Consider the following 21,310-nt stretch of genomic DNA (forward strand, 5'->3'; position numbering starts at 1 on the left):
CACAAGTTTGATCCTTGATGAGACAGAGGTACACAGCAGCAACAGCAATCAGTCAGGAGGGTCAAAACAAAGCTTCCAGACTCAACATACTCAACAGACTCAACACACTTGTGGTCCGTTAAGTGCTGGCATATATATCACCATATACTGGTCTTGAAATTCCGGATAACGTCCGGGTTGTCTACGACAACAGAACTTCTCCATCCGGATATCATGTAATGTCCCCACCCAAGATATATCCACGAGGCTCCCGACTAGCCTCACCACTATGACTGATATCCCTCCTCTCAACTTTGCTCTGCTCAACATCCGCTCTTTGCCAAACAAGGGACATATCATCCGCCACCTCATCACCAGCTGTAAACTGGATTTTCTCTGTTTAATCGAAATCTGGCAACAACCAAACGACTTTTCGCTACTCAATGAGACTGTTCCTTCTGGCTTTGTTTACAACTCGCAACCCCATGGCTCTGGTCGCGGAGGTGGTCTCACGATGTTTTACCTCGAGAAATGGAAAGTCTCACCAGTGTCCATCTCGGTTTTCAGCTCGTTCGAGCACATGGCCTGTGAACTTTCTGGTCCTGTCCCTACCATCATAGCCACTTTTTGCTGCCCACCCAAACCAAATTATAATTTTATTAATGACTTCTCTACTTTTCACACCCATCTATCTGCGCGCTCACCAAACATAATATTACTGGGCGACTTCAATATCCACATGGACAACATAAATCTCCCTCTCACCAACGACTTCACCTCTTGCCTAGACAGTTTTGTTTTCTTCCAGCACGCAACTTTTCCCACTCACACCAAAGGTCACACAGACTTACTTTGCTGCACTAGTGTTCCCCCCCTCAACATTACTGCTGAACTTCCCATAACGGACCACTTTCTCGTTTAATTTGCAGCTAAACTTAACCTTTCTGTCACACCACACGGATATCACATTTCGAAAATATCAAAAATATTAATCATGTCATTCTGTCTACCACAAGTGACTCTTCTGCTATTCTCAACATCCACAATCTCTAACCTGTTTTTTCATTACAACGCTGGCCTTCTTGATATTCTTAACTCCCTTGCTCCATTGAAAACTTGGTTCACCTCCGATCTGATGAAAGCAAAAGGAAAGCAAATGGAACGACTTCATAAGAAAAGTGATCTTGCCAAACACAAAGAAATCAACACTAATCACGTTTTGGCTAACAAAAACAGTATTTCCATTTGAAAAAACACAATATTACTCCACTCTAATCACAGCAAATCAAGGGAACTCTAAGTCACTCCTCAACATCCTGAACAATATCACCCATCCACTGGACTCTCTGCCCCCTCATCTGCACACAACTTCATTCTGTAACCCATGTCATTTTTTTTTACAGCTATAATCAACAATGTCCATCAGCAACTTGTTTCCCCTCCCCACCTTCACACTTCTACTGATATTCACCCCCCTCCCCCACTGCACACACTCTAATCTTTCCATCTACCCACCTTCTTAGAACTCACTGAACTCATCCTGAAATCCAAACCATCCACCTGTGGCCTTGCCCCCCGACCCACACGCCTTGTTAAATTCTGCCTCCCCTCTCTGATCCCCCTTATCTCAGCCATTATACACTCTTATCTCTCCAATGGAATTGTCTCTACTGCTTTCAAAACTGCTGCCATCATTCGACTATTGGAAAAGCCTGGCGCCGACCCCTCCAATCTCAACAACTTCCGTCCTCTCTCCAATCTAGCTTCGATCTACAAAATCCTGGAAAAAAACAGTTGCCTTCCATCTCCACTGTCATCTATCCCAACAATCTCCTTTCTAGTCAGGTTTCCGCCCACTCAATAGCAATGAAACACCACTCATAAAAATCATGGCAGCTGATTCTGGACTAATCACCATCATTATCATTCTCGATCTAGGTGCGGCCTTTGTCACTCCACCCTTCTCAATAGACTGTCATCCATTGGTGTTACCCTTACCCTACTCAAATGGTTCCCATCCTACCGCTCTGGCCGCACTCAGTTCATTCATCTTAAATCTTCAAGTCAGTTCTTTCCCTCATCACTACAGGTGTACCCCAGGGCTCTGTCCTGTTGCCCCTACTCTTCATCATCTACCTTCTTCCCCTTGGCAATACCTTCCGTAAATTCAAGGTTAATTTCCACTGCTATGCCGATGACACTCAGCTCTACCTCTCCACAAAGCCCTCATCTACTCTACCACCCACTTCCCCCCCTGATTAATCAATAATTACTGCATCGCTGAAATCCTGGTTCACCCTAAACTTCCTTAAACTAAACAGCAACCAAACAGAGGTTCTTCTCATTGGCACACCTGCTTTTTAATTTTGTATAGTATATTTGTATATACTTTTATAGTTTAGTTTAAAGGTGTTTCTAACTCTGCTGCTGCTTTAGTTTTTTTGTTTTTTTTTCTTCTATTTTTTGAAATGACTCAAGGGTCTAGTGCACCTGCTCTTTTTATTTTTTTGTTTAAAATATGTTTAATATTTTGCTGCTGTTTACATTGAAGTGTGAAATACAATGTTAAATAATCTATTATGTTACAGAGACGTGACCGCAGTGATCCCTTTTTTATACAGCAATCATCATTCACAGATGAACCCCCTTAGTCTGGATTAAACGATATTATATGAATACAATGATGTCATGGTGAGTTAACCAAATTATTCCCAAACAAATCTATTCAAGTCATCTGGTGAAAATTCTATTTTTAAGATCGCAATGTATATCGCAAACCCCCCAAAAATTGCAATGTAATTTTTTTCCAACATCGTGCAGCCCTAGTGGCTACCCATACAATCTTTTATCCAGTTCAAAGTTCTCCTGTTGGAATTCAAGGCCATCCACAAACTATCTCCCCAATATCTATCCGACCTCCTCCATCTTCCCTGTCCATCCCGCACTCTCAGATCATCCTTATTATTACGCTTGTCTCTCCCATCTGCTCGTCTAACCACAATGGGGAGCAGAGGATTCAGCTGATCTGCTCCTCTCCTTTGGTCTCGCCTCGCCTCCTCTGCTCTCTCACCCCACCTCAGAAACATTGCATCATTCTCTCATTTGGAACTTAAAACACATCTCTTTGAAGAAGTCTATTCATTATAACGCTCACCCATTTATGTAATTCCAATCTATTTTAAATGCTCTTTTTATTCTATAAAGTGGTCCATTTTCAGGCATTGCTTTAGCTATGTTTTTGTATATTGACAGGGAAGCTTTTGCTGCTTTTGCATCATACATTATTTACAGTGTTTGAAAGTTACCCAGATCAGTAAATTGTAATGCTTTGGCTAATCTAAAAAGTGGGTTTGAAACCCTTTTATGGATTGAATTTCCTTAAATTCATTCACAGGATTGATCGGATTTTCACACTGCACTTGCCCATTCTGGAAATGTCCACGTGGCAGAGCGCAAGTGCCCTAACCCTACCAGGAAGTTAAGACGAGAAGTAGAATACACCTGAGCAAGATGTATCTGTCATTGTTGCAATAGCATGTCCTGGCTGTGAACATTTTTCAGAAAAAAACTGTTAATAGATGTGTCCCATACTAATGGCTTGGTGGGGAACTTGGAGAATTTAATCTCTTTCATGATCTACAGTTACACCAATACAAAAGCCTCCTGCAGATAATCTCAAGACTCACCACACACAGTCAAAGGACAGGCTTCCGGCCATTTTAGTTATTTCTTCTTTACATTTGTCTATGTCACCCCACCATAACCGCAGCTGCTTTGGCAGGTAATGGCCAATTTACAAATTAAAGTAATCTAATTGTAGACAGCAGAGTTGTATGTCAAATATCACCCACATTTGTAGTTCAATTGTTGTTGTAAAAAAAAGTTGTAAAAACCCCTGGGCATTCTAGTGATAAGGGCTTCCACCATGTTCCTTATGCCAACAGATGTAAAAGTCCACCAAAATAGCACTCATCATTTATCACTCTGCCAGCCGGTATCTTATTGGAGGCACTTTCTGATGTCACGGTAACACCGCTCTTGAACAGATTTTTTTTTTCATTAGAGTTTCAAATGCCTTCTTCTTGCGCGGTACCCGTGACACTGCATTGCACAGTCCTGTGCTGTTAAGTGCAGCGTGAAAAGGCCGTCTGATATGCAGCGAAATAAGTCGATGAAGGGATGCATCCTTGACAATAAAAGACATAAGAGGGTCCAAGGAATGTTCAAAATTAGATTGTCAGCCAAACTCAGCAACATGATGGTGGCCTTTCTTGCTCTACAGACTTCGTTTTATGCACTCACCACTCACCATGGCTCTTTGGCATTAATGGATTTGTGGACTAGTACTCCCCTTGAAAGCCGTCCCAGAGTGCAAGATAGTCTTGTGCTCAAGAACACATGATCTGATGCCAAGACTTCCCTGAAACTAGAACGCACCAAAACCAAAACTTTTGGGAGTTGAGATTGAGACAAGACTAAGACTAGGACAGGCCGAGACCAAGACAATAAAAAATTACATTTAAAATCAATGACAAGGTTGAACATTTAAAGAGCATTGTCGCTTAATTTAAAAAAAAATCTATTACATACATTTGGCATCTGAAAACGAGGTTTAACTCTTTAAAAGCATGACATTCAAAAATCTCAAATGTTAACAAATTTGTTCAACCAAATTCTTGTTAAAATAAATCTGTATTTAAAAATAAAGACACACACATAACACATGCACACACACACGCGAGCGCACACGCACTTGAGTTAATTTAATGAATTGATTAATCAATCAGCCAATCCAAATCCTCTGTTTTCAGCCTCTCAAAAGTAAATATTATTTGATTCTAATGTCCTTTATGAAAGCAGACTGATTGATCATTAATCCTAATAATGTTTATTTGTTTTTGTTGTTTACTTGGTGTTAAATCATTTAACAATACCAAATAACCAACAATAACTAGTGTGTAAATGGTAATGGGGAAAAAATTGCAGTACATTTTAATGCAAAATACAATTTTATTGATTATAGATTATTCATTTATTTAATGGAGAAATCAATAGAATAATCAACTACAAATATTTGATAGTGGCATTATATATATCCATGAATGCGTCGCTCTTGTTCTCTCCTCCGTGTCCAAAGTTAGTGGTCTTAACCACTGGACTCCCCGACTGATATCAACAGGTAAAAGGTACACGAGAAGCTGGAGAAATACCCACACCATTAGAGACCGAGGCACTGGGAGCAGTTACCCCCAAGCTGGATGGATGGCTCTAGCAGATACTAGGAACACATCTGACATATCCGTGCAGAAGAGTGCAATACTTGGAACAGCTAAGATCCCACGCAGAATGCTCAAGCTCCCAGGCCTCTGGTAGAGGAGCCAAGCTTGAAGGAAATACAGCCCAGGTAAATTAACAGTAAATTAAAATGCTTTGTTTAAAAAAGCCATTTTATGACAGATTTCGACAGCTTGGTATAAAAACATAATCTTTCAGAAGCCAGAGTGTAAAATACAAATACTAAATCTAAGTTATGACTCTTGAAGGAGTGAAACTTCGCCTGGCAGAAAATTGTTTTTGTTTTATTACAATTAAGTAAATAGTTGTCAGCATATTGACATTCCCACCAAAGGCAAAGCAAATCTTGGAAGCATCCCCTAACACTCCATTATGTTGTCACAAACACAGCATAAGAAGATGTGTAATTAGATGTCTCCAAGGTGAAAAATGTCCCCGCAGCTTGAAAAACAGCTGGCAAATGTGATTAAGAAAGTATCAAGGTGCAGACAATCTGAATTAGCTTTGAGCTGTTCGTGGAGGCACAGCAGATGTTATTTATAGTGGACAAAATGGGGAGTGTTTTAATGATACAAATGAATGTACTGATCCGGCATCAAAAAGATGCTCAAGCGTCTAATAGAGCAATTTAGTCATCCCAATCTCACAAATAGGATACAATGACAAGCATTTAAAACTCCATTAACTGGCGATGGCATGCCACAAATTTGCAGGTTGTTTGATTATACTGTAGGGCTCCAACTAACGATTATTTTAATAATCAATGAATCTGTTGAGTATTGTGTCAATTAATCAATGAATCTAATTTTTTTTAAAAAACATCCTTTGATGTCCATCCTTTATCCAAAAACTGGACCTTACTGTATTCTAATCAACCGTGCAGAAACTACACCCAAACAAATGAATTGATTTCCTCGCTTGGTCAGTAAACTGTCAGAAAATTGCAAAAATGTGAAATCATTTTCCCAAATAAAAGTGGATATTTAAAAATGTCTCATTTTGGAATGGATGGACGGTCTCATGAGTCATTTGTCGTCAAGAGTGCTCATAAATCCTTGGAAACCTTGGTCTTTCACTACAGACAGCGGCTGGAGATCCTTACCAATCATCTTTTACAGGCATTTTATGAGTGTTGCTGCTCTTGGGGAATTATTCTAAACAATATAAAATCACAGAGCAAAACAAGTAATGGGCTATTCTGCACTGAATGCTCTATCGTATTTAGATTCAGCTTTGTATGTAGTCTCTTCACATAACCTACAAAAAAGGGATACTGAAACAAACACTGCTTTATAATACCGGGTGACTCAAATTGAACTTGCTAATACCCATTTAATTAAATAAATAAATGCCACAATACACACACACCCCCAGCGATTCTCTGACCAAAGCCACAGCCCCCTCTAACGTTAGCAAGTACGTGACATACACTGTTAGAATGTGCACGAAAACAAGCCGAGAGCGGTCCAATCCCTTCTTTTTAACTCGTGTGAGCTAATCCAGCAAGGAAAGGTTGCTGGTTGTCCCCGATGACACGGCAAGGCTGTGCATGCGGCTGCAACGACCTTCAGGCATGTCTTCTGTCTCTAGTGTTATTGCTATTTTATTTATTTATTTATTTTTTTTTAATTTAGGGTCTTTTATTTTATAACCCTCAAAAAAATTATGTTGTTTATGGCTCTCTGGTCTTAATGTAGGTAACACCTCCAACTGTGAATGTAAAAAAATGCACAAAAAAAAAACTACGCAATCTGAAAATGAGCATGGACAGGCAACAATGCAATAGGATGGGCCAAAAAAACACACCTGTCAGTCACGTTCAAATATGTGTACTCACAAAATTGGGTGGGTGCAAACAAAAGTTGTACATCAGAGAAGCATTTTGTCCTGTAAAAATGGCTTTGACCAGAAATGATTAGGAGCCATGCCAAGTATTGAGTCCTATGTTACAATCCTTTAAGCTGATTTTAACTCAAGTAGAACAAAAAAAATACCACTTTACATTTTCATTGATTGAGGATTACGTTGTCTAAAAAAAAAAAACTCTTTGAAAGGACAACAACTCAGTGCATCCATTTTTTGTGTTAATGCCAGTAGCTTTTTAATCACGCCAACCCTGTCTCCCACAACACCTGAGGAACTCCATTACTGTCAGCAAATCTCTGAGCTGTGTTTAAGTGTTTTGTCTGTTGTTGTTGTTTTTTGGGGGGGTTTTTTTGCAATGAAGACAGGAGGTGCCAAAAGTTACATGTGTAAGTACGTGATTTAAGTAATTTAGGGTAGATAGATAGTCCACTTGTGCTTGTCATCCCATTCCCGAGTGTTAGCCAATCAGCTCCCTCCAACCCTTTGTGTCTTGTCCAGGTGTTCCTCGTCTCGTCAATTTGTCAGTATTTACACTCATGAGGGGCGATTAGTGGGCCGGACTAAAATCCACTTCCGGTCATGCTTAGTCCAGCCCTTTTTTAAAATTTGTCCGCCCCCGCCCCAAAAATGGGCATCCAGCCAGGCCGGAGGGTCCGACCGTTCCCGCCCCGGGACGGACAGGCCAGCTCTGCATTTAAATGATTGATTTCACTTGTGACAGCGTGCATTGAGCAGCGACGTTGGGACGTCGTCCCTCTAGCCCTCTCCAGTCTTCAGGCATAACCACTCAAACCGAGAATGACCAATTTTTTACGTTAGTGTAATGGTTGCATGGAGTCCTCTCTGTTAGGACTTTGCAGACCACTTCAGAAGTAAAATTAATAACATAAGATCCAGTCTTTTAGCCCATCACATCACAAGTTTCAGTAAACCTGGACAATCACATTTGCAAGAGGAATTGGAAAGGTTTGCCCTGGTTGACGCAAGGACACTTAGTCGAGTTTTCTCCCAGGTAAATCCAACAACCTGCCTTTTGGATCCAATTCCCACATCTCTTTTTAAGACATGTTATGGATTCTTTGAGGAACAAATTTTAAATATAGTCAATTGCTGTCTCCAGACGGACGTCTTCACCGCCGCCTTTAAAACGGCGGTGGTGAAGCCCCTTCTGAAGAAGAGGAACTCTGACCCCAGCATTTTAAATAATTATAGACCTGTATCCAACTTACCATTTTTAAGTAAGATTTTAGAAAAACTGGTGTTTCTCCCGTAAATCACTTTTTAAACACAAATAATATTTTAGAGAAATACCAATCTGGTTATAGGATGAACCACAGTACAGAGACTGCTCTTTTAAGGATTTTAAATGATATTAGGTGCACTGCAGACGTGAGAAAACTCACAGTCTTGGTGCTACTGGATCTAAGCGCTGCTTTTGATACAGTAGATCACCAAATATTATTAAATAGACTTAAAAACCTAGTGGGCATCTCTGGTACTGTTTTAACTGTTTTTATTCCTATATCACAGACCGATGTTTCTTTGTAAGTATGGATACTTGTTCCTCCTGAACCCATGAAATTAAATGTGGGGTTCCCCAAGGTTCAATTTTAGGCCCAATACTTTTTAATCTTTATATGCTTCCCCTTGGGGATGTCATCAGGAGACACGGCGTCAGCTTCCACAGTTGTGCTGATGACACACAGCTGTATATTGCTGTCTCCTGATGACACAGGACCCATTGATACCCTTTTAAATTGCATTTTAGATCATGGATGGCAGAGAATTTCCTATAGCTCAATCAGGACAAAACGGTTTTAGTTATCGGTCCTGAAGGTCAGAGAGAAAATCTTTTACCAAAACTACAAGATTTTAAACGCTCAGAATGTGTGAAGAACCTGGGCGTCATCTTTGACTCTGAGCTCAGTTTTATTCCTCATGTTAAAAATGTAACTAAGATAGGTTTCTATCACCTTAAGAATATCGCCAGAGTCCGCCCGTTTCTCTCTCAGGCTAACACGGAAGTGCTGATGCATGCTTTTATTTCCTGTCGTTTAGATTATTGTAATGCCCTGCTCTCTGGCCTCCCCCAAAAGAGTATTTCTTCTTTACAACTACTCCAGAATTCAGCTGCTCGGGTGCCGACGAGAACCAGAGGGCGGGAGCACATCACACCAGTTTTAAAATCACTGCATTGGCTAACCGTGTGTTTCAGGATCGATTTTAAGGTATTTTTATTAGTTTATAAATTTCTTAATGGTCTTGGGCCATCTTATTTGTCTGATTTGCTTTCACCATACCAACCCTCGCGGATCCTGAGGTCATCTGGCACCGGCCTTTTAATTATTCCTAGGTTGAGGACCAACACCCACGGCGAGGCTGCATTTAGCCATTTTGGTCCTCAACTTTGGAATAGCCTGACAGAGGATGTCAGGTCAGCAGAGACTGTTGATATTTAAGAGGAAGCTCAAGAACTACCTTTTTAGTTTGGCTTTTAAATAATTTAAGTAATTTATCTTCTTCTTTTTATTGGGGATTATTTTTACTTTATCATATTTTATCATACCGATTTTAGTTCTTAGATTACTGTTTTGTCTTTTAGTTTTCTTGTCTTCTGTTGTTGTTAGCTTTTAGCGCCAGTGTTTCCTCAGAGGGGGCCTCGGCGTTGGGGGTGGGGGGTGGGCGGGGTCTGCCCTTCTCGCGCGGGGTGTCATCGCAGGGCCTCCTTAGGTCCAGGTGACTGGGGGCCTCCACACTTGGTGTGGGGTCTCCCCGGCTAATCTGGGCCGGGGGTCTCTGTGATGGTGGCACTCCACCATCGCCCGTGGGCTGTCATTCCCCTCAGCGTGAATGAGCCCCCCTTGGATACCCTTTCCTCATATGGTTTCTCTGTACCTTGTCATCTCTTTTTTAACACACTTTATCTGGTTGTGTGCTTTGTGTGTGTGTGTGTGTGTGGGTGTGGGCATGTGGGGGTGTGTGTGGGCGTGTGTGTGGGGGGGGGTGTGCGTGGGTGTGTGCGTGCATGTGTGCGCATGTGCGAGTGCTGATATACTGGCGGATATATGTCTTTGGGTTTGATGGGAGGGAGGGTGTCACCGGGTCTTCCTTTTTATTTTGTGTTTTGGACATTTTTATTGGACAGCACTTTGAGTTGTTCAGTTTTTTTATGAAAAGTGATTTATAAATACATTTGATTTGATTTGAGTGTAAATTTATTCGACTGTGATTACTGTGCGTGATTGATTTAGTCGGAGACCCTAACGGAAGCCCGTTTAAAATGATAGTCGGACCGGCCTATAGGCGATTACTATTTGGTCCAGCCAGACAAAATGGCGGATAAACGAACAGCGGAAGGGTACCCCAGCAATATAGCGCCTGCCATTTGGAATCTTAGTAAATCAATCCTTTGTATGCAGCCATGTGACTGCCTGGCTCTATTTGATTACTGAAATGGAATCGAATATCGTGGTTATGTTGGATTAGCCAAAGTCATGTGAAAGCACCCTACGTTGGCGTCTCTCTGACAAATCAAAACAAATAGATTGCACAAGCAATAGTACCTGTAGTTACAGATGAAAGTAGCAAGTGGAATGTTGCGCAATGTAACTGAATAAATGTAGTATTTCAAGTTAAATTGAACATCTCTGTATGTTGCATATCACAAGAAAATCAATCCAAATACGGTTGAAGCGTAGCAACTGTAACTTGTTACTACCCATCTCGTTTTGCAGTTCAATCTTGAGATCGTCTTAGGTCGACCTTCACTAAGATGTTTTGTTCTCACAAGATACAATGGTGGTGATGCTAGCTCTCTTCGTCCTCACATGCCTCAGTTCCCATTCAAAGGTTGTCTGACCTCCAATACATAACATTAATTAAAAGCATGACCTGGAATTATTGTTTTTAGAACATAAAGAACTATCATAGTCAAATATCACCACCACCTACAGGTACACATGAATTCAAATTTGAAATTACTCCATAATTCCAGATTCCAGAATTAAGTCCAAGATATAATTGTATCTATTACATCATCCTCCACAGTCAACGTTGGTATGACATTAAACCTGAAATAAAATGAATTAGGCCTACAATGAATCACAGAGGACAGAAAAATATGGAAATTAGAGCTTACTGTTGGCATGATGCCAGTTTGGGTCCAGGGCACTGCCAAGGTGCCCTAGAGCAAAGCAAAAAGGGTATGTACTGTGATGTGTGTGTGTATGTATATCTTTGCCAGTTTGGCATGAATAAAATAGCTTTTTCAGCCCTCCACCATAAAACTACCCTGTGTCCCCTGGTCAACCCCCCCCCCCCCCCCCACACACACACACACACCTGAGAATTAAGGAGAAATAAGACCGAGCACTTTCAGTAATCCTTCCAGAGGGATAGGAAAGGACATAAAACACACTTTGTGTTTATATCCTCCTTAAGGATGGCATTACAGCAATTAGAGAAGATTAAGGTGTTGGAATCTAAAAAGCAGAAGTACGAAGCATTTTACCGGCAAATGTAATCCCTGCTTTAGTAAATCAATTTATTGAAAAGTATCTCATTAGGGCCGAACAACCGCTAGCAAGTGCACTATGAAGAAGGCACCATACTGATGTGTCTCACATTAACTTTCAAGTCATGGATAATGTGCCTCTTGTCCAGAAAAAATCTTTTGCTGTGAAAGCTACCAAGGTCATATATGATGAAAACATGATGAAGCGGCAGTAAATCCTTCCTCTTCTCCTTTCCATCTCCACACAAATATGTGCACAATTACAGTAAATGTACAGTACAGACACAACTCGTCCTGTCTATTATGACTATTGTGTACAGTGTGTATTTCATTTCAGGCATCCTATATTATGGATTTATTTTTAAGGGGACACTTTGACGGGCTGAACATTGGCACTTATATAATAGGTCTGCATGTATAAATTACATCAGCACTAAAATTCACCTGTTGCCTAAACGGTGACCAATCGCCACCAAAATTCAAATGCACATAACTACGCTTGTCCACTTCAACCTGTGAAAATACAAAAGTGTTCTTCACAATATTTTATATATTATCAAATGTGAGCTCATACGAGCAAAAAACATTATCACCTCCACAAAATCAAAAATAAAATGTGCTTACTTACACAGGCTGAATGCGCACACAAACCCCGGTGACGATTGGTTGTAGTTTTTCGGACATTTAGCTACGTTACAGTTTTGTTAAGTCTCAGGAGGGAACTGGCAGCCAGGCATCAATGTTTTCCCCCTCACGGCTAACAGAAGCCGGTGCGGTGGTGTTAAAAATAACAGGACTGCCCAAGGCAGAAATTAGCTTTCGGCCACTAACAGATGAGGTTAGCAGAACAAAATCCGATTCTTACCGTCCAGACATGTGGCTTCCATGCCTTTTATGCAGTCGGGCACATTCGTGTCCTCCACCGCTTGCAGCCATCAGAGTCACGGTGCGAGTGCACATCAATTTTGGATAAACACCTCATCGAATGCCCTGGAAGTGGGCTTTTTGAACGTTCCGCATCATGATGCGGCATGAGTGTTTAGGGGGCCGCTTCAGGGGCATCAATCTCGGATAACAAGCCTCACGACAACCCCAGGTGTCGTGAGGCTTGGTGAAATTTCCAAGTAAGAAAAATCCAGAGCACCAACACTCTGGCGATGAGGCAGAATCTACAGCTCAGTGTGGCTACTGTTGGAATGTTTTGCAGGTCTCTATGGCATGAGCCCAATTAGGAATTTACAAAACAACTACTTACTCAATATGTGTTGGTTTTATCTTTCAAGAAGGTATCCAATGTAAATAAAGTCTCACACAAGTCGACTGAATTTTCTCGTCTGTTTTCTTTTCATCTCTGAAGTTCAAGAATGATACAATGATCAGATCTGGGCAGCTCTTCCATCCTTGCAAATGTTCTCACCCGAGACGGGTGAGGGGAGAAAAGGGGCACGCAGCTCTCACATTTATACTGTCTTCAAAATCTAAACATAATGTGGGTTGGTCTCCTCCCTGGCTGGCCCTGTCTGTAGGGCTGATCCTCTCCAGATCGTCCCATTGGGACAAGATGACTCTTGACACTTTTAACTGATTATACGATGTCCGTAAATGTGTAATTGCCATATTGGTTTTTGGTTAACCTGTTGGCTAAATTAAAGCCATTCATATAGATTTTGATTATACACACCCCATTTCGGCCTCAAATACTGAGGCCGACATAATTTGGAATTTAATAATTTGTCCAAAAAATGTATGTCTAGTGGGGTCGCCACAAATGAAGACTCTTGTAGTGTGCCAGAAAGATTGAGACGCAGCTGTGGATATTGCCCATGTTACCCTGTGGCCTTAACTGAAATCAACTAATAAGTGTGCCAAGAGTGTCATAGAAAAGGGAAGCCAAACAAGAAAAAGGTCACAGCAAGATTTACAGCCCGGCTCAAGCCACGTATCTAATCATATATGCCAAAGAGGCGTTTGACGCATCATTTTCGGATGAATGGTGTAGGTGTACCCCCTGAATAGCCTTGGTGGAAAAAGTAAGTCAAGCTAACACTCGCTTATGGAATAAAATGTAGTGTATAACGAGCTACGGACAATTAACCTTACAAAAAGCTTCTTGGAATGTTGGTATTGCGTTTGCGTATCTTGGTGACTTATTAAAGAACAGACAAGACATGACAGAAACTGCACGTAATCTGCTCATTTCCTCATTCTCTTTTAAGACAGCCATGGAAAGGCTAATCGTGTTGTGATATTTTCAGAGGTTTAAGTGGGCCTAAGTAGATATGTCCACATACACTTGTTTATTTTGGGGCCGGTTGGTCCCCATTATTTTGATATTATTGGCAATGTATTTACAATGATTTTGAATGGACAAATTGTGATCGGTCCTGGGTGTGACATTACACCAAGACATGGAGGGAGGGAAGGGGGGCATGGCAATATTCCTCATTCCTTGGGGGTGGTTCTCAACTCGTTAGTTTTGTACTAATTTCTCCAAAATAAATTGATAAAATTGAAAATGCAAGCTAATAAAATTTTCCTGTTAACAAAAATACATGAATTGAGCTTGTTATTGAAAAATGTACCATTGCGGCATGACTATCACTTTAATTTTTATTTTATTTTATTATTTTGACACATTCCTAAAATAATGACTGAAGCCATTTTTTCCAGTTTTTTTTCTAGAAAACACAAAAACCTGAACCAAATACTTTACTAAGTTATGATATATTTATTAATAATTTTATTTTGTGGGATCAACTCAGGTTGTAAGCAATTTGAGCAGAGGAAGAGATGGTTTAAACGAACACTAGAAAACCCAGGATTTTTTACAACTCCTTGAATGCCCAGAATGCGGTCAAATATCACCTAGGTTTTTACATAACAACTCTGCTGGCTGCAATTAGCAACCTTTCATATGTAAACTGGCCATTACCTGCCAAAGCAGCAGGGGGTATGGCGGGGTGGTGGAGTGGGAGGATTGGTGGTGGTGTGTGTGTGTGTGGGGAGGGGGGCGATATCTAGCATTGCAAAGCAGGGGGGAAGTGGTAGCCATCGGGTATGAATGGTAGACTACTCTTCATTCACCATTGTTATGAAATGCGCTATATAAATAAAATTGTATTGTATTGTATTTGTTTGAGGGAAGAAACAATAAGCTAAAAATAACTTCAGCCATGTCGACACCTCTTGTATCTTTTTTATTTTTTTAATTTGGCACAATAATAGTAAGTCACTGGTGGTGTAGTGGTACACACGCCTGAGTTGTGTGCAGGCAGCGTGGGATCGGTTCCCACTCACAGTGTCTTTGTGTGCCCTGCTACCGGTTGGTAGCCCATTGTCTGCTGGGATAGGCTCCAGCACCTCCACGCGACCCTGTACAGGATAAGCGATGTGGAAGATGACATGACATGACAGTAATCAAAAAAACTACAACACTTAATTTTGTCAGCGGTAGCCATGATTGAGTAACCTAAAGACCATATCTCAGTTGGCACATTCAACAGTCACCAAAAGCACTCAGGCACAGTATGTTGCAGGTCTTATTCTGTTCGTTTTTTCCATCAGGAGCTCCAAGCGTGTCATTTTGTGTAAAAATGAAAGAAACCGTTTATCTTATCTGATTCATTAGGTGTTTTCAACCACTGGTCAGTCACACACTCTTCTAGTTCATCAATATCAACAACAACAACAAAAATGTGTGTTCATGTGTGATTGCTTCATCATCCTCACTGAAGATTTTAATCATACAGATCTCAAGACTGTCCTACTAAAACTTCAACAACATGTGCATTTTCCCAACTCAACAGCACCCCAGCTCTAATCTGACGACATCCAAAGCCTTCCCCTTCCCCTACATTAGCATGTCAGACCACATCACTGTCATGCTAATGCATGCAGACAGAGTGTGAATGTTGCCAAATCAGTTTTCAAGCAGACAATGTGGCCTGAGAGGACCTCCACTGCTCCTCAACACAGGTTTGATTCAACAGAATGTGAAAAGTTCAACTTGCAATAGTTACAGCAAAATCAGGAAGCAATAATAACCACAATAATAATACAATTACCTCCAGACACTGATGAATACACAGACACGGTGACCTCCTAAACACCAAGTGCATTTATGATGTGACCCAGATAAAAACCATCACAACTCCCCGGGCTGAACAGAAGCCAACAGACCTCCACTGGGTGTTGGGGAAAGCCAACATTGACTAGCCTAAATAAAGTCATCTTACATGTCTTTAGACTTTGTTGTTCACAAACACATAGCTTGGCAAAAATAATAAAAATAAGTTGAAGAAACGAAAAGCTAAGCATGACTTCAGCCATGTCGACACATCTTGTTTTTTTTTTTGTTTTGTTTTTTTCATCTGGAGCAATAATAGTTAACCACAACACTCGATTGAACTTTTTTAGTCAGCGGTAGCCATGATTGAATAGCCTAAAGGTTTAATATATCATTGAACTGTGTGTGCTTGCATCTTAGAAAATGTTGTGTTTCGTCAGGGCTCGAAAAGCATTACAAACATACCTGCAAAGATCTTTGCAGATATAGAGCCCTCTGTCGACAAAAACAAATTAGCACACTTGTACAATTGTTTTGAGATGCAAACGGCAGGTGTTATGGTGCTTTGGATATAAAGTTGTACTTCTCGCAAAGCAGCCATTCTATAGAGTTATCTGCTGAAAAAACAAGTTCCACAGTTAGTACACTTGTCCAATTGTTTTGAGATGCAAGGCAAGGCCAGACATCACCTTCCGAGCTGGGGATGAATGAGAACAGCGAGAGCCTATCTGTCCCGTGGTATCAGGAAAGCAAAACAAGACTACACCAAATTATCACCTCCAACTTCAAAAAGAATAGAGATGCACACAGACTATGGCAGGCCATCCAGGCCATCACACATCTATGAGAGCAACACCTCTCTGCTCAACATTGGTTTTTACATATATTGTACTATTTTTTTATACATGCAGTATATTTTGTATATTTGATAGCATTCTGGTACTTATAATTTTGTTCTTTGTGTATTCCAAAAAAGAAACAAAATTGTGATTGGATTGTATTCAAATTCCATTTCTTTTTATATGCTTTATCTGTCAGGCAGTTACACACTATTTTAGCTAATCAATAAATATCAAACAGAACAGAAAAAAAACGTGTTAATTTCATGTATGTTTCTCAGTGGCAATTCATGTATTAACTTATTCAAAGACAAAGTGACTGTGCAACTAAACTTTACTCCAAATGGGCTGGCGTTACTCCCCACCTCCTCCGTGTGCCAGTAATTGCATTGTTTCCACCACAAAAGCGCCTGTTCACACCTTGATGTGGGATATTAGCTAAAAGCTTGGTGTGAAATGGATGGCTCTTTGGGCACGGAAGGCAGAAGGGACAACTGACCGCTTTCTGGATTTTCTACAGAAAAAAATATCGTTTAAGCGAAAGTCAACCCAAACATATTTTTTTCAAGAATATGTTTCCAGCAGGCCCACTAGTTGGAACACGGCATTCTGATTAATTTTGCATTTGTGGAATATAAATTAAGCAGCAAAATGCACTCGTTTTTAGCCATCTGTGGGGGCGGCCATTTTGTCTTCTGTCGACTGAAAATGGCATCACAACTGCTTGACCAATCACGGCTCATATTCAGACAACAGGTCAGCCGTGATTCGGTCCGGCCGCGACCCTCCACCCTTGACCTGGGTACCCTTCCGGCCGCGACCCCCAACCCTTATTCATAAAAATTGCTTTTTGAATCCACACAATCCACACTGTCCTCCAAGTACCCCATGCAAAGTTGTTCCTGTTTTTCTGTCTTCGGGCGTGTTTGCAACTATCTGTCCTTCTGTGGCAAGACCCATAGTCCTTTGCAGGCACATGCACAGACATTTTGGGGGCAGGAGTTCAAGACCCCCCCAAAACAGGCACCCATTGTCAAAGTTATTAATAAAATTAAGAATGTAAAACACAAGCAGGAAACATTTCACCTGTGCATATATTTTTGTTATCAAATCAACGTAGTCCAACCCAATTGAAAATAAATGAATAACAGGCAAAAGAAAAGCTAGAAATCGAAGGTGTGATGTTCAATGTTGTTAGTGGATATGCTCCACAGGTAGGATGTGAGCTGGAGGAGATGGATAAATTCTGGCTGGACTTTGATGAAGTGATGCAGTGCATACCTAGAAGTGAGAGAGTTGTCATTGGTGCGGACTTCAATGGACATGTTGATGCAGGAAACAGAGGGGATGAGGAGGTGATGGGCAGGTTTGGTATCCAGGAGAGGAACGCAGAAGGACAGATGGTAGTTGACTTTGCAAAAAGGATGGAAATGGCTATAGTGAATACTTTCTACCAGAACAGACGGGAACATAGGGTGACCTATAAAAGTGGTGGTAGAAGTACACGGGTATACTAGATCTTGTGTAGACGGTGTAACCGCAAGGAGATCAGTGACTGCAAAGTAGTTGTTGGCGAGAGTGTAGCCAAACAACATAGGATGGTGGTGTGTACGGTGAAGAGGGCAAAGGCAGAGGAGAAGACAAAATGGTGGAAGCTGATAAAAGGAAGAGTGTTGCATGACTTTTAGGAAGGAGTTAAAACAGGCTCTGGGTGGTCAGGAGGTGCTTCCAGATGACTGGAAAACTACAGCTAATGTGATCAGGGAGACAGGTAGGAGAGTACTTGGTGTGTCATCTGGAAGGAAAGTAGATAAGGAGACTTGGTGGTGGAATGAGGAGGTACAGGACTGTATACAGAGAAAGAGGATAGCTAAGAAGAAGTGGGACACTGAGAGGACTGAGGAGAGTAGACAGGAGTACAGGGAGATGCAGCGTAAGGTGAAGGTAGAGGTAGCAAAGGCCAAACAAGGAGCTTATGATGACTTGTATGCTAGGTTGGACAGTAAGGAAGGGGAGACAGATCTATACCGGTTGGCAAGACAGAGAGACAGAGATGGGAAGGACGTGCAGCAGGTCAGGGTGATTCAGGATAGGGACGGAAGTCTATTGACAGGTGCCAGTAGTGTGATGGAAAGAGTACTTTGTGTCAGGTGTGATAGAAGAGTTTCAGCTAAAATGAAAGGAAAGGTGTACAAAAACTGTGGTGAGACCAGCGATGCTGTTTGGTCTTGAGACAGTGTCACTGAGGAAAAGACAGGAGACAGAGCTGGAGGTGGCAGGGATGAAGATGCTGAGGTACTCTCTAGGAGTGACCAGGGAGGGTAGGATCAGGAATGAGGACATCAGAGGGAAAGCACATGTTAGAGGTTTTGGAGAGAAGGTCAGAGAGGCCAGACTGAGATGGTTTGGACATGTCCAGAGGTGAGAGAGTGAATATATTGGTAGAAGGATGCTGAGTTTTGAATTGCCAGGCAGGAGGCCTAGGGGATGACCAAGGAGGAGGTTTATGGATGTAATGAGGGAGAACATGAAGGTAGCTGGTGTGAGAGAAGAGGATGCAGAGGACAGGGTTAGATGGAGGCAATTGATTCGCTGTGGCGACCCCAGAAGGCAAAGCCGTTAGGAAAAGAAGAAGCTCATAGGAACACCACATTTAGCAACATCGCCTGTTTCATGCCCTCCCTCTGGTTTATTTGTATACCATGCTCAAAGGCAAGCAGGAAAAGGTCAAAGAGTCTCAAGAGGAGAAATCAACCCAAACATTTCCTTTACAATATTATGTTCTATGAAGCCCCACTAGTCTAAACGGCATTCTTAGTATAATTACCGTATTATCCGGACTATAAATCGCAGTTTTTTCCATAGTTTGGCTGGGGGTGCGACTTATAGTCTGGAGCGATTTACGTGTGGAATTAGTAACACATTACTGTCATGGATTGTTAGTGCTGACTTGTGATTTAATTTTGCCTCCCTCTGCAGGCGCTTTAGTGCTAAAGGGCCTCCAGAGGGAGACATCATAAATAAAGTCAGCACTAACAAGTCATGACAATTACTTCTATATCATTTCACATGTTATTGTAACCATGTCCGCTGATAGTGTAGTGGTACACACGCCTGAGTTGTGTGCGGGCAGCGTGGGATCGATTCCCGCTCAGTGACAGTGTCTATGTGTGCCCTGCGACTGGCTGGCGACCAGTTCGGGGTGTAGTCTGCCTTCGCCCATTGACGGCTGGGATAGGCTCCAGCAACTCCCCGCGACCCTATATAGGATAAGCGGTTTGGAAGATGACATGACATGTTATTGTAACCAACATTAAGAAACATAAGATACATCCTAAAAGGGGTCGCGGGCGTGCTGGAGCCCATCCCAGCTGTCTTCGGGCAGTAGGCAGGGGACACCCTGAGTTGGTTTCCAGCCAATCGCAGGGCACACAAAGACAAACATCCGCACTCACAATCACACCTAGGGGCAATTCAGAGAGTCCAATCAATTTACCATGCATGTTTTTGGAATGTGGGAGGAAACCGGAGTACCCGGAGAAAACCCACGCAGGCACGGGGAGAACATCCAAACTCCACACAGGTAGGCCAGAGCCGGGATCGAACCCACGACCTCTGAACTGTGAGGCGGACGTGCTAACCAGTCGACCACAGTGCGGCCCGGGGGAATTATTGTACAAATTAATAAAAATCAGAAAGACTGCCACATTGATCGATTATCCAAACCGCTTATCCTCAAAAGGGTTGCGGGCATGCTGGAGACTGCTACATATCATTTTCCCATTTATTAATATTTTTTTGGAATGCTGCTCTAAGTCAGAACATTGTATTTTGTGCAGTGTACTGTATAGAGTATATTAGTTTGTATTTTCTGTATCTGTATATATATATATATATATATATATATATATATATATATATATATATATATATATATATATATATATATATATATATATATTAACGTATTTATTTATTTTTTGGATGAAACATTTTTTAGTCTGCGACTGGCTGGCGACCAGTTCGGGGTGTAGTCTGCCTTCGCCCATTGACGGCTGGGATAGGCTCCAGCAACTCCCCGCGACCCTGTATAGGATAAGCGGTTTGGAAGATGACATGACATTTTTTAGTGATGTGACAACCTTTCGCTTCACACGTTTATCACCGAAACAACACCAGCATAGACAGGATGTTGTGACGCAAGAAAAAAAATAAATAAATAAAAAAATAAAAAAATATATATATATATTGTATATACTCAGCCCGGACAATGTGGGTCTCCCTTTCCGTGGGCTCACCATCTGTGAGAGGGGGCAAAAGGGTCGAGTGCATAGAGTGCTGGGCGACGGCCAATGGCAGGGACCTAGCTAGCTCTTGGGATGTGGAATGTCGCCTCTCTGGCAGGGAAAGAGCCTGAGCTGGTGTGTGAGGTAGAGAAATTCACATTAGATAGTCAGACTCTCCTCCACACACAGCTTGTGCTCTGGTACCAATCCTCTCGAGAGGGGTTGGACTCTCTACCACTCTGGAGTTGCCCACGGTGAGATGCAGAGCAGGTGTGGGCATACTTATTGCTCCCAATTTGAAATAATTTATGGATTTTTACTGACAGGCGTCAAGCCTTCAATCTACATTATTTTACCCACTCTTGCCACATCTGACCAATGAATATAGTACCAAACATGTCACAAGAGTACCAATGCAAGTGTCAGAGTCCGCCGTCATTTTGGATACTCATCAGCTATTTGGGGT

At 41.6% G+C, this 21,310-nt stretch overlaps 1 protein-coding gene and 1 pseudogene across 5 annotated transcripts in view; one reads left to right on the forward strand and one right to left on the reverse strand.

Annotated features, from left to right (window-relative positions):
* Positions 1–21,310, reverse strand: part of sorcs1 (sortilin-related VPS10 domain containing receptor 1) — a 196,163-nt gene that overhangs the window by 112,822 nt on the left and 62,031 nt on the right. The window contains exon 1 of one of the 5 annotated variants that reach the window (XM_086033400.1): positions 12,519–12,551. The exons of the other annotated variants lie outside the window; for them this stretch is intronic. The gene's annotated coding sequence lies outside the window, so the exon portion shown is untranslated. Of the gene's footprint in view, positions 1–12,518; positions 12,552–21,310 lie in introns of those variants that run through there. 5 annotated transcript variants of the gene reach the window in all.
* Positions 269–21,310, forward strand: part of LOC147145557 (uncharacterized) — a 21,515-nt pseudogene continuing 473 nt past the window's right edge.

This window comes from Filicampus tigris, chromosome 6 (genome assembly GCF_054856515.1).
Source record: "Filicampus tigris isolate MCC_2025a chromosome 6, RoL_Ftig_1.0, whole genome shotgun sequence".
Classification (NCBI taxonomy): domain Eukaryota; kingdom Metazoa; phylum Chordata; class Actinopteri; order Syngnathiformes; family Syngnathidae; genus Filicampus; species Filicampus tigris.